The sequence below is a fragment of the Canis lupus genome, chromosome 1, assembly GCF_003254725.2.
Source record: "Canis lupus dingo isolate Sandy chromosome 1, ASM325472v2, whole genome shotgun sequence".
Taxonomy (NCBI): Eukaryota; Metazoa; Chordata; class Mammalia; order Carnivora; family Canidae; genus Canis; species Canis lupus.
This window is the reverse complement of record NC_064243.1, coordinates 102,075,713-102,090,000: the sequence shown is the minus strand read 5'-3', so window position 1 is coordinate 102,090,000 and position 14,288 is coordinate 102,075,713.

Below are 14,288 nucleotides of genomic sequence, written 5' to 3'. Positions count from 1 at the left end.
TCCATACAGTGGTATTCTTTAGAGCAATAAATAAAAACAAACAACTGACAAATACAACAGCATGAATCAACCTCACATTACGTGGAGAAGAGATCAGATCACAAAAGGTACACACTGCATAATATCTTTATATGAAGCTCAGAAATTAATCCACCATGATAAAGTTTAGAATAGCTGTTAACTCTGGGGGAGCTTGGGAGGGACACAGGGAGGCATTCTAGGGTACTGGAAATATTCAGGGTTGTATGGGGGCAGGGTGCATTACAGTATATGTAAAAGGCATTAAGCTGCTATAAACGCAAATAAAATCAAAAGTTAACATTATTAATTCTCACTCATGTAAAAGAGGGAAAGGACTTTCCTCATTTTTAAATTTCAGTCTTATTGAGGTATAATTTACAGAACTGTAAGATATTCAAGGTATATACTGTAGTGACTAATAATGTATACATTGTGAAGGATTCTCCCCATCAAGTGAATTAACACATCCATCTTGCTTATATTTTGTACATGTGAAAACATTCAAGTTTTACTCAGCAAATTTCAATTATACAATATGTTGTTATCAAGCGCAGTCATCATGTTTTACATTAGATCCTCAGACTTTATTCATCTTACAGCTGAAAGTTGAAGTCTTTACTATCTCCTTGCATTTTTTCCCATCCTCCAATCCCCTGCCACATGATGAACCTGGAAAACATTTTGCTAAGTGGAATAAGCTAGACAAATACTGCATGGCATCACTTACCTGTGTAATCTTAAACTTAAAAATAAGTCAAAAATAATAGAAACAAGAAGTAGACAAGTGATTGCCCCTTCCTTTCCTTAGGGCATCTCTTTAGCAAATCTGTCATTGTAAATTCTTTCTCTACCTCTTCGAGATGCATGGAAAGGTCTTAAAAATCTAACTTGCCTCTTGCTGGCATTATCCCCTCTGAGCTGTAAATGCCAAGGAAGATAGCACCCCTATCCTTTGGTCTCCGGGACACTTTAATTTAGGTCCTGGTTCCAAGTTGTGATTACCTGCCTGTCCTAGAGAAGCTACACATTCTGTTACTTTTTTGGTGAAAGACCATTGACTCACACAAATGACCACCCCAATTACCAGGTACATTTAGGATGAAACACATGTATCAAATGTTGTCAACTCTTGTGCAAGTCCTGGTACTTAAAGACTAGTTATTGTTTATCTTGAAAACATGTATGTAACTGGCTGTATCTGCCCGGCTTTATGAGAAGGGCAAAATATCTATCTGCCTTTGTGTTCTCTTCAGTGAATTGCCTGTGACACACTTTGCAGTCTGACTTAATGCTTATCAATAATAAAACTTTTTTCTCTTTTAATTTTGTGCAGCAGTTTTCTGGGTTGGCAGGAGCTTTTAATTGTTTCCCCCAATGCTGTATACTCGTGATGTCTGTGCTTTACCTTTGATGAGTAATTGGTGAAGTTAAGGGTAGAATCACTAAATTGTACACCTGAAACTAGTATTACACTGTGTGTTAACTGGAATTTAAATAAAAACCTTTAAAAAGTCTGTGCTTTATCCACATTACATTTCAATAAAGAACCAAAGAAACCCAAGATTGCAAGAAGTTTAAGATCATTGTGTGTAACTGAAGAACCACACAGTAAGTCAGGAATAGCCTTGTGCATCTGAGCTTCTCCTCTGCTTTGCAGAATTACTTAATTACCAGGCTGTACCATGTACAGGTTGCCAAGATTCCCACAATTTCATATCTACACAGACAGAAAGTTTGTAACGTTCAACCTAATATTTGAGTGCCTACTTCATGCCAGTTCTGGGAGGCAAAATAAAAGCCCTGGTGCAAGCTCTCTAGTCTACAAAGGAAAACACTAAGATTTTGTCCTGCTCACCATTTTATTGCAACAGTGCCCAATGTACTACAGGCACCCAAATATTTGTTGAACAATGGTTAACACAAGGGGGAAAATATTCAACCTAACTTAGCTTGAATAGTCAAGAAAAGTAGGCAGTTACTCTATAATGCAGCCATTCCACTCCTGGCTATCCACCCCACAGACATGAAGACAGATGCTCAAACACTTGTACACATGTTCGTAGCAGCACTACTCACAATACTCAGAACGGGGAAACAACTGTCTATCGACATGTAATGAGTGAAATGTGGTATATTCATTCAATGGAATATTATTCAATCAAAAAAAAAAAAGAAAAAAAAGAAGGTATCACGGGCAGCCCGGGTTGCTCAGCAGTTTAGCGCCGCCTTCAGCCCAGGGTGGGATCCTGGGGACCCGGGATGTAGTCCAACATTGGGCTCCCTGCATGGAGCCTGCTTCTCTCTCTGCCTCTCTGTGTAGGTGTGTCTCTCATGAATAAGTAAATAAAATCTTAAAAAAAAAAAAGGAAGGTATCAGGTTCAGATACATGCTTCCATGTGAATGAACCTCAACAAACATTATGTTCAATGAAAGAAGTCAGACATTAAAAGACTACACGTTGGGATGCCTGGGTAGTTCAGAGGTTGAGCATCTGCCTTTGGCTCAGGGTGTGATCCCCCGTCTGCAGATCAAGTCCCTGCATCGGGCTCCCCGCAGGGAGCCAGCTTCTCCTTCTGCCTGTCTCTCTCTCTAGGTCCCTCTAGGTCTATCATGAAAAAAAAAAAAAATAAGTAAAATCTTAAAAAAAAAAAAAAAAAAAAAAAAAGACATGTTATATGCTTCCATTTATACAAAATACACAGAATAGGTAAATCCATACAGACAAATCAGAGGGCCTGGGGCTGCAGGATAGGAAAACATGGGGTGACTGCCTAGTGGGTTCACATTCCATTTGGGAGTGATGAACAGGTTTAGGGGACCAAGGGGGATGGTTGCACAATGGTGAATGTACTAAATACCACAGAAATGAACACATTAAAATGGTTAATTGAAAAAAAATAAATAAATAATAAAATAAAATGGTTAATTGTAGTGTGAATTTCAGTTCAATTAGAAAAAAAACTACAAGAAAAGTTTGATAGAAAGCATTTCGGATTAGACATTTAAGATGTATTAGTGGAAAAGTGGAGGGTGTGTGGAATAAGGAGGGGGTTCTAAGGCTGAAGAAATGCCCCCGGAGTAAGAATGTGCCAACAAAAGGGCGTGCAAACTACACTTGAATTTATTGAATTTAAAGGAACTTAAATTCACATGCATATTAAGATCACATGAGCAACTTTAAAAAGACAAGATTAGGGCAGCCCGGGTGGCTCAGTGGTTTAGTGCCGCTCTCAGCCCAGGGTGTGATCCTGGAGACGGGGGATCGAGCCCCATGTCAGGCTCCCTGCATGGAGCCTGCTTCTCCTTCTGCCTGTGTCTGTGCCTCTCTCATGAATAAATAAATAAAATCTTTAAAAAAAAAAATAAAAAGACAAGATTAAGGTCTGTTCTGCCCCCACATCCTCAGGAATGCAGATGAAATCGGTCAGGAATGGGGCCCTACTGACAATATTCTCAGACGTTCCCCCCATGAACCAAAGATGCTGCCAGGCCTAAGGGAAGGGCTCTTTGTTGTTCAAATATCTGCTCCCTGAGCACAGGGGAGCTGGAATCAAAAAGAACACTAGAAATGGAGAAGCCACTTGATCTACTCGTCCTCAGTGGTTCATTCCCCAGATGTGAAAAAAGAAAACCATTAGGAATTTCTAAGTCTGTCTCTACCCTGTGAAAGACCCTTGGAACACCCTGAGTAGCAAACCTCAAGGACCCTCGGCTCTGCTTAAAGTTCACTGTCATCCCCTCAACCAGATGACAACCCCTGGGATGTGCAGTGTCCCTAAGATCAGTGATCAGGAGGAAGGAGAGGAGACAAGAGATCTACACACACACACATACCTTTTGTCATTTAAGAAGCAGGCACCTATTTCTACAAGAAAACCAGTAAAATGTCGACAGTACTGGATAACCCAGGTTCCTGATAACCCAAGGACCAATAGCTTTCAACCTCCCACTTAGAACCCGGGAGAGAATTCTGGGCAAGAATAAAGACAGAAGCTCTTGTGGCAGAAGATACTAGACTAGCATTGCCAGATGCAGTAAATAAAAATACAGGACACATATTTAAATCCAAGTAAGTCTGAATTGCAGGTAAGTGAGGAAGAATACTTGGGACATACTTAAACAGAAAAAAACTTATGTGTTGTTTATCTCCAACATTAATTCCAACTGATGCTGATGGCAGTTGAATTTTCAGTTGAAATATTTTCACAAATATTTGGGATATACATACAGTAAAAAAAAATTGTTGATCTGAAATTCCAGATACTGCCAATTCCGATTAAATTTGAGAACAAATGCCTTCTGGAACATAGACAAAAATAAAATTTGTTTAGCTGAAATTCTAATTTAACTGGACATCTTGTGTTTTCTCTGGCAAACCTATGCCAGACTCATGATCTGTGCTCCCATCCCCTCCCAGAAATAAGGAAGTCATAAATACCTGATTTGTTCCCTTATTAAAATAGTTACTCTTGTCCTAGAAAAGGGAGATTCAAGACTGTACTTAAATTCATGAGGTTCACCCTAAATGTGAATTAAAAAACAACAACAACAACAACATTGAGGAGCACCTGGGTGGCTCAGTAATTGAGCTCAGAAGGGTGTGATCCCAGGGTCCTGGGATCGAGTCCCACATCGAGCTCCCTGCAGGAAGCCTGCTTCTCTCTCTGCCTATGTCTCTGCCTCTCTCTCTGGGTCTCTTATGAATAAATAAAATCTTAAAAAAACAAAAAAAACAAACATTGAAGTGAATGTCACAAAGACATTTGAGAGATGGTGGGGGATGGGAGGGAGAATAAGCAGGAAAGAAAAAAAAAAATCAATGCTCAGTTACATCTATTGTGGCCATTGAACAATCACAGTAATTAAGGTCTGCATTAATCACAACAGCCAATAAATATCTTGGAACAAAAATATCAGTGAATGAAGTGTGAGATAAATATATAGATCTATCTATCTATCTATCTATATATATATATATATACACACACACACACGCACTGCAATATTACTCAGACTTAAGAAAATAAATAAATAAAAGGAAATCCTGCTATTTGTGAACCTGGAGAACCTTCCACTAAGTGAAATAAGCTAGACACAGAAAGACAAATACTGTGTGACCTCACTTATACATGGAATCCGAAACCGTGGAACTCAGCAGCAGAGAGTAGACTGGTGGTTTCCAGGGGCTAGGGGAGGGAGAAGGAAGGGTTGATGGTTGAAGGATACAAAGCTACAGTCATGCTGGATGAAGAAATTCTGGAGAGCTAATGTGCAGCCTAGCACCTATGGCTAACAATACTGTATTTTATGCTTACAATATGCTAAGAGAGTAGATCTTTTATTAAGACTTCTTATCACAAAAATAAGAGGGTGGGAGGAAGCTTTGGGCAATGATGGATAGGGTTATGGCCTTGACAGTGGTAATCATTTTACAGGTGTATACCTGTACCCAAACGCATTGAATTCTACATATTAACAAGTATTTACACATCAAAAAATGCCAATATACAGAACAGTGATCACAAATCCAAGCAACAAAAAATAAAGTATCAAAAAAAGTAAAAAGGTTATCTATTGAGAAATCTCTCTAGTTCAATTTTGTCAATCTTATAAATGAACCCCCAAATATCTCGAAGCTTATACACATTTATGACAAAAAAAAAAAAACAAAAACAAAAAACAAAGACAGATCTACTGGTATTCCCCTCAGAGCTTGGACAGCCAGCACACTGGTTATCTTAAGCCCCAGGGAGCACTGGAGGAAACAGAAGAGGCTTGAGGCTACTGGTCTGCGGATTTGCCTCTCCCAAAAGGACATCCTTCAGAATGTTATTAAAACCCATCCCAGCAGCTCAAATTCACAGGATTAGCACTGAATGTAGCTGGAAGGAAAAGAGGGAGAAGAGAATGCTGGGAAGGAATTGGGAGCTTCTGGGGAAAAGCCCTATGAGGTATTAATAGGCAGGAGAAAGATCAGCAGGAAATCGGAGCTTTGATCAGCATCAAACTATCATCAAACACCTACCAGGAGCCAGGGGACATGCTGCTGTGAATGAGCAGATTACCCGAGTTTACAAACTCACCATGAAGATGCATGTTTGCAAAGTCTTTGTGTAACTTGTCCACTTCTCCACTAACTCTATTAAACACATACCATCTGCTGTTGTAGGTATAGTCAGTTCTCATTCACAGTCCTTGTGTTCTATAAAGTCACCAAGAACACTGAATTAGCAAATACTAAAGCATTGCTCCTGTAGCAAATACAGGTTTAGCATCCTGTAAGCCTCTAGTCATGGTATTTTTGTCAACCCATCATCATGTAGCCTTCTTTTCTTGGGTGTCTATTTAGGACACCTTATTCAACACCTACCGTTGGTTGATTTATGCTGACCTCATGGCCCACAGTACTATTCCTCATGCCTGAAGGAAAACCACCTAACACAGGTGTTTCTCTGTAGGGTACACAGCAGAGCCATCTTGAGCTGAAGAATACCAGACAGCACTTTGGCACTACACACAGAGGTTATAATAAATAGTACCGTCATCCCAAAAGAAACGCACAAAAATGCAAAAGACATGGCACCAAACAGACCTGCTAAAAGGACATCTACATTGGGGAATAAAAGCTAAAACAAAAAGGCAGAGCACTGGCTTGTCCAACTCCAGCTTGGAGCATTTCTCAAATCTTTCACCGTTCTGTGCATGTCCAAGAATGACAAGGGAAGCAAGACAGGCATTGATTTAGGGGAGGAGGATTACAAATACACTTTAGCAAGTAGGTGAATTCACAGATACAGAATCCATGAATAATGAGGACTGACTGTAATTAGTATTACAGTGTACTGAGTCTTAAACAGGATCCTACAGGGTGCCATGAGATCACACAGCCAGTAGAACAAGCGAGAGAAAAGAGAATGCTCAGTTACATCTATTGTAGTATCATATCTACTGAAGCCTCCATCCTTCAAAGGAGGCTTGGAGAATATATCAGATTGAATCAAGGAGAATGGAAGATAAGGGGCAGTGGTCAGTGAAAACCACAGAGGCAAAAGCCCCTGAAGGGAGAAGATAAAAGGATGCAGGAACCCAGTGGAAGTTCTCCAGGAAAACGAAAAGCTGGACACAGGTGCAACAGATTCCTGGTGCTGAAAAAGAAAGTGCCAGCAGCAAAATACAAATCAAAACCACAATGAGATACCACCTCACACCAGTGAGAATGATGAAAATTAACAAAACAGGAAACAACAAATGTTGGAGAGGATGTGGAGGAAGGAGAACCCTCTTGCATTGTTGGTGGGAATATGAACTGGTGCAGCCACTCTGGAAAACTATGTGGAGGTTCCTCAAAGAGTTAAAAATAGATCTGCCCTATGACCCAGCAATTGCACTGCTGGGGATTTACCCCAAAGATACAGATGCAGTGAAAATACGAGGCACCTACACTCCAATGTTTATAGCAGCAATGTCCACGATAGCCAAACTGTGGAAGGAGCCTCAGTGTCCATCGAAAGATGAATGGATAAAGAAGATGTGGTCTATATATACAATGGAATATTACTCAGCCATTAGAAACGACAAATACCCACCATTTGCTTCAACGTGGATAGAACTAGAGGGTATTATGCTAAGTGAAATAAATCAATCGGGGAAGGACAAACATTATATTATTTCATTCATTTGGGGAATATAAAAAATAGTGAAAGGGAATAAAGGGGAAAAGAGAGAAAAGGAGTGGGAAATATCAGAAAGGGTAACAGAACATGAGAGACACCTAACTCTGGGAAACAAACAAGGAGTGGTGGAAAGGAGGTGGACGGGGGGACTAGGTGACCGGCACTGAGGGAGGCACTTGACAGGATGAGCACTGGGTGCTATGCTATATGTTGGCAAATTGAACTCCAATTAAAAAAGTATACCAAAAAAAAGGACAAACATTATATGGTTTCATTCATACGGGGAATATAAAAAATAGTGAAAGGGAATAAAGGGGAAAGGAGAGAAAAGGAGTGGAAAATATCAGAGAGGGTAACAGAACATGAGAAACACCTAATTCTGGGAAATGAACAAGGGGTGGTGGAAAGGGAGGTGGGCGGGGGGACGGGGTGACTGGGTGACCGGCACTGAGGGGGGCACTTGACGGGATGAGCACTGGGTGTTATACTATATGTTGGCAAATCGGACGAACCGCAATAAAAAAAAAAAGAAAAAGAAATTAACTATATTTTTAAGGAAAAAGAAAAAAAAGTGCCAGCAACAAACTCTACCCAGCTCCTGGTAAACCACCATTCTCATTCTAGTATCTGCTTCTGTAAGTTTGATTCTTTTAGATACTTCTTAGAAGTGGAATCACGCAGCGTTTGTCTTTCTAGGAGGGGGAGAGACACTAGAGAAGGAAAATTTTGGAGTCACAGAGAGAAGAGACATCACTTACCAATCAGACTCCTAAGCTCATGCAACTTCCCAAGTGCTCAGATTCAGGGAACCTCCAAGAAGTAGCCAGCTGCACCTCCTCCGCAGCCTGTGATAGGTCCTCAGGCCCCTCCTCAGCCTATCAGGTCTCTCTCCAAGCTCCTAGATTATGGCTCACTTCTGACTCCTTCTAGCTAGGTTGAGAAGCCACCCAGGACCCAGCTGCCACACATAATCTCTGACAACTTCTCCAGGTGTAAATCATCACTAGTTGGGAAAGGGGAGGTACAGGTGGGTTTCTAATTAAAACTCATGCTGTCTTGGGGCACCTGGGTGGCTCAGTGGTTGAGCATCTACCTTTGGGCCAGGTTGTGATCTTTGGGTCCTGGGATCAAGTCCCACATTAGGCTCCCTTTGGGGATCCTGATTCTCCCTCTGCTTATGTCTCTGCCTCTCTCTGTGTGTCTCTCATGAATAAATAAATAAAATATTTTTTAAAGTGCTATCCTGACTTGAAGGGAATCTTCCACTCTAGCCAAAGGTCATTAATGTACCTCTTCTACCACCTGAGAGATCATGCAGCACAGTGAAAGAGGAATAAAGAGCCTGGGAGGGCCTAAAATAAAACCACAGACAGAACCACATCTAGTGGTCACTTCTCCCAATGCCAAGAAAACCACCTATGACACCATTCCATCACACATGTGAAGGCTTTTCCGCTGGAGTCAGGAACACGATGGGACAGTTTTAATGCCACTGTTACTTAAGTGTCTGTGGTATTAGCAAATTGAATCAGTGATTTTAACCAACTATTTTAAATTTAAATTAGCAATTTTAAATTGGAAATTAGGAAGCACTTGTAGAAAGGTATAAGAATTGGAAAGGAACAGGTAAAACCATATGTACAGATAACTTTACTGCATATCAGAACACTCAAAAGACTCAATGGAAAAAACTACTTCCAACATATATATTTATGTCATTTTCCTACATGCTGTGTCTCTGGGTCTGTGACAGGATCTGTTGTTTTCGGACCCAAACTGGGTCCTGGAGAAACTGAGACTCCCCTTTTATTTGGTAATATTATACTCCAGGTAGAGGAGATGGAAAATGTACAACGTCATCCAATAAATTGCTCTAGATGTCTTCAAGTGGGAGGTAACATGCTGGGACTGTTTACATGCCCTCTGTGAGTTTGGGAAGCTCTCTAAAACCATAATTTTCTAAGGTTGCTTATTCTTCTGAGTCTAAGAGGTAGGGGGCTATTTCCTTCTCAGATTGAAAGCACCTTCAGGGAACAAGTCTTGTAGCCTATTACCTTGGACCTGGGATGCTAAATGCTTTCAAACCTGTGTGTTGCAGGAGGATGATAGGATGATCATGTACTAGCCAATGGGAGAGAAGATGTTAACTGCCCTGATCACCAGAGCCTATTAGCTTTGGGGGCACGGCAAACCAAGTGCTTTTCTTTCTGTTTTGGGAGGTATACTTGACAGGAAGGAGCCAGGAGCCAAGGAGCCTAATTCCCTTGGGGTGAGTTGTATTTTTTTTTTTTCTCTCCTGCCCTTACCTTCTGCATCATTTCACTTTTTTTTTTTTAATTTTTATTTATGATAGTCAGAGAGAGAGAGTGAGAGAGAGAGAGAGAGAGAGAGAGAGAGAGAGGCAGAGACACAGGCAGAAGCAGGCTCCATGCACCAGGAGCCCAATGTGGGATTCGATCCCGGGTCTCCAGGATCGCGCCCTGGGCCAAAGGCAAGCGCTAAACCGCTGCGCCACCCAGGGATCCCTGCATCATTTCACTTTCTACAAGGGCACACTCAAATTCACCAAGTCCTGTTGGCCCATATCTAAAATGCAAAGCAAAGCTAGAGACTCACCTTTAAAAAACGATCAGCTCTGTCATTGATAAAATCCTTACTAATCTCTGAAGCCTTCCTGTCCCTCAAGTCCCCTCAATCTTTTTTTCCCAGCTCTCAGCATCTGAGGCCAAGAGACTGTCAGAGCTAGCACAATCCTGAGACCTGAGAGAAATATCAGAGGGTGTCCAGGGGCTCCAAGGTCTACGGTGGCCATTAGCTGATAAGATTTTTAAAAAATCACTCTTGTGACATTTAAAAAACAAAGCAGATAAACATAGGGGAAGGGAAGGAAAAATAAAATAAGACAAAATCAGAGAGACAAACCATAAAAGGCTCAACTCTAGGAAACAAACTGAGGGTTGATGGAGGGGAGGTGGGTGGGGGATGGGGTAACTGGATGATGGGCGTTAAGGAGGGCCCTTGGAATGAGCACTGGGTGTTATATGCAACTGAATCACTAAATTCTACCTCAAACTAATAATATGCTATATATTTATTTTAAATTTTAAAAGTTAAAAAATCAAGAAAGCTCTCATGAAGGAGAAAGATTGAGGCAGAGGAGTACAGGAGACAGCTACAATTAAGAAATGCTCTGACGCCACTTCACTCCAAGTATTCCTTTTTGATGCAGATAATTATCAGTTCAGCCACGTGGTCAGCACACAGGGCTTGGAATGAGACATGGCTCCAACTGCTGGTCTGTGTCACAGCTTTGGCTGAATTTAGTTAACCTACATAAACTTCACTTTTCTCCTTTGTAAAATGGAGGAGTAAGGATCTATGTGATGTACTATAGTCACCATGCTGTGTGTTAGATTCCCCAGAACTTATTAATCTTAAAAAAAAAAAAAACAAAGATTTTATTTATTCACAAGAGACGCAGAGAGAGAGGCAGGCTCCCTCTGGGGAGCCTGATGCGGGACTCTGTCTCAGGACCCTGGGATCACGACCTGAGCCAAAGGCAGATGCTCAGCCACTGAGCCACCCAGGTGCCCCTTATAACTGAAAATTGGTACCCTTTGACCAAAATCTCCCCATTTCCCGTAACCCCAACCCCAGGTAACTCCCATTCTACTCTATGGTTTTATGAGTCCAACACTTTAGATCCCACAGATAAGTGAGATCCTACAATTTTTACCTTTCTGTATCTGGTTCATCTGTATTGTTGCAAATGGCAGGACTTCCTTCTTTTTAATGGCTGAATGATAATCCATTGTATATATACCACATTTTCTTCATTCATCCATTGATGGGCACTTAGATTGTTTCCAGATCTCGGCAATTGTCAATAATGCTGCAATGAGTACGGGGATACAGATATATCTTCAAGACACTGATTTCATTTCCTTTGGATGTGTACCCAGAAGTGGGATTGCTGGATCAGAAAGTAGTTCTATTTTTAATTTTTCAAGGAAACTCCATACTGTTCTTTATACTGGCTGTACCAATTTACATTTCCACCAACAGTGCACCAGGGTTCCCTTTTCTCCACATTGTCGCCAACATGTGTTGTCTTTTGTCTTTCTGATGATAGTCATCTTAACAGGTGTGAGATAACATCTCATAGTATTGTTAACATTTCCCTAGTGAGTAGTGATGTTGAGCATCTTCACATATCTTTTGGTCATTTGTACATCTTCTTTGGGAAAATGTCTTCTTAGGGCCTTTGCTCATCTTTTAAAGAAAAAAAGATTTTATTTATTTATTCATGGGAGACACAGAGAGATAGGCAGAGGGAGAAGCAGGCTCCCTGTAGGGAGCCCAATATGTAACCCAATCCCAGGACCCCGGGATCACACCTGGAGCTGAAGGCAGACACTCAACTGCTGAGCTATCCAGGTGTCCCACCTTTGCTCATCTTAATGGAGTTTTTGGTTGGGGTTTTTGTTGTTGCTGTTTGGTGGGTTTTTTTGTTTGTTTTTTCATGATTGAGTTGTATGCTTTCCTTATATATTTTTTATGTTAAACCTTATCACATATGTGATCTGCAAATACTTTCACCTATTCTGTAGGTTGCCTTTTTGTTTTGTCAGTTGTTACTTTGCTGCACAGAAGCTTTTTATTTAATGTAGTCCCACTCGTTTGTTTTTGCTTGCCTGAGATTTTGGTGTTATGTGCTCTAAATCATTGCCAAGATTAATATTAAGGAGACTTTCCCATATGTTTTCTTCTCAGAGCTTTACAGTTTCAGGTAATACATTTAACTGTTTAATCCATTTAGAGATAATTTTTGCCTATAATGTAAGATAAGAGTCCAATTCCATTCTTTTGCATGTGGGTATCTAATTTTCCCAACATTCATTAAAGAGATTATTCTTTCCCCATTAAATGTTCTTGGCTCCATTTTCAATTATTAATTGACCATATATGCACGGATTTATTTCTGGACTCTTGATTCTCTTCCACTGGGCTCTGGGTCTGTGTTTATACCAGTACCACACTGTTTTGATTACCATAGCTCTATAGTATAGCTTGAAATGAAGAAGTGTGATGTCTCCACTTTGTTGTTCTTTGTCAAGATTGTGTTAGCTATTTAGGATTTTTTGTGGTTCCATACAAATTTTGGTATTGTTATTTCTATTTCTGTGAAAAACACCATTGGAATTATGATAAAATTGCATTGAATCCATAGATTGCTTTGGGTAGTTTGGACATTTTAATAATATTGAGTATTCCAATCCAAGAACATGGGATCTTTTCATGTATTTGTGCTTTCAGTTTTTTTTCAATGCTTTTTCAAATGCTTTTTCTGCATCTATTTGAATAATCATATGGGTTTTACACTTCATTCTGTTGGCGTATTTTATCACGTTTATTGATTTATGTCGAACCATCATTGCATACTCAGAGATAAATCCCATTTTTTCATGGGGTATGATTGCTTTAATTTGCTGTTAAATTCAAGGGACACCTGGGTGGCTCAGTTGGTTAAGCGTCTGCTTTCAGCTCAGTTCTTTTCTTTTGGGGGAGGTTTTTGGTTGCTGATTTGATCTCTTCAGTTGTTCATGTATTCCATTTCTCCATGATTCAATCTTGGTAGTTTGTATGTTTATAGAAATGTATCTATTTCTTCATTATCCAATTTGTTGCTGTGTAATTATTGATATTGATTATCAGTTATTGTAATTGATAGTCTCTCATGATTCTTTGTATTTCTATGGTATCAGTTATAATATCTCCTCTTTTATTTCTGATTTTGAGTCTCTTGTCTTTCATGGTTAGTCTAGTGGAAGGTTTGTCAATTTGTTTATTTAAAAAAACAACAGGGCAGCCCAGGTGGCTCAGTGGTTTAGTGCCGCCTTCAGCCCAGGGTGTGATCCTGGAGACCCAGGATCGAGTCCCACGTCAGGCTCCCTGCATGGAGCCTGCTTCTCCCTCTGCCTGTGTCTCTGCCTCTCTCTCTCTCTCTAATGAATAAATAAATAAAATCTTAAAAAATAAAAAAAACAATAATAAACCAACTCTTAGTTTAATTGATCTTTTATAATGTCTTTCTGGTCTTTATTTCATTTATTTTTCTAGCTCCTTGAAGTGTAAAGTTGGGTCGAGATCTTTCTTTTTTTTCCTTAAAGTAGGGTTTTTTTTTTTGTTTTTTTGTTTTTTTTTTTTGGTTCACACATCAGGAATAACAGAATCCAAGAGTGGAGGTGAAGGTTGAGTGCTTACTTAAGTGGTGGTTGTCATCCACACACGGACCTTGCAATTATCCAAAGCATTGCAATAAGTCGAAGGAGATAAAACTTTAAGCCAGTGTCCAATACGTGATGACTTAAGGGAGGTATACAGGAAGTTCTCAGATGATGGAGATGAGAATTAAAAGATGGTAACAACAAAAAACTCAGGGAAGCAATTGTATGTGAACAGCAGGTTGACCAAAAAGTGAGACCCTCTGCTGCCAGTGACATCATTGTTTTCTTTCTTCTTCTCCACATTCCATTTCTTGCCCATGATAATCATGATGGAAGACAAAGGAAGGATGAGACAGTGGAGGGGAT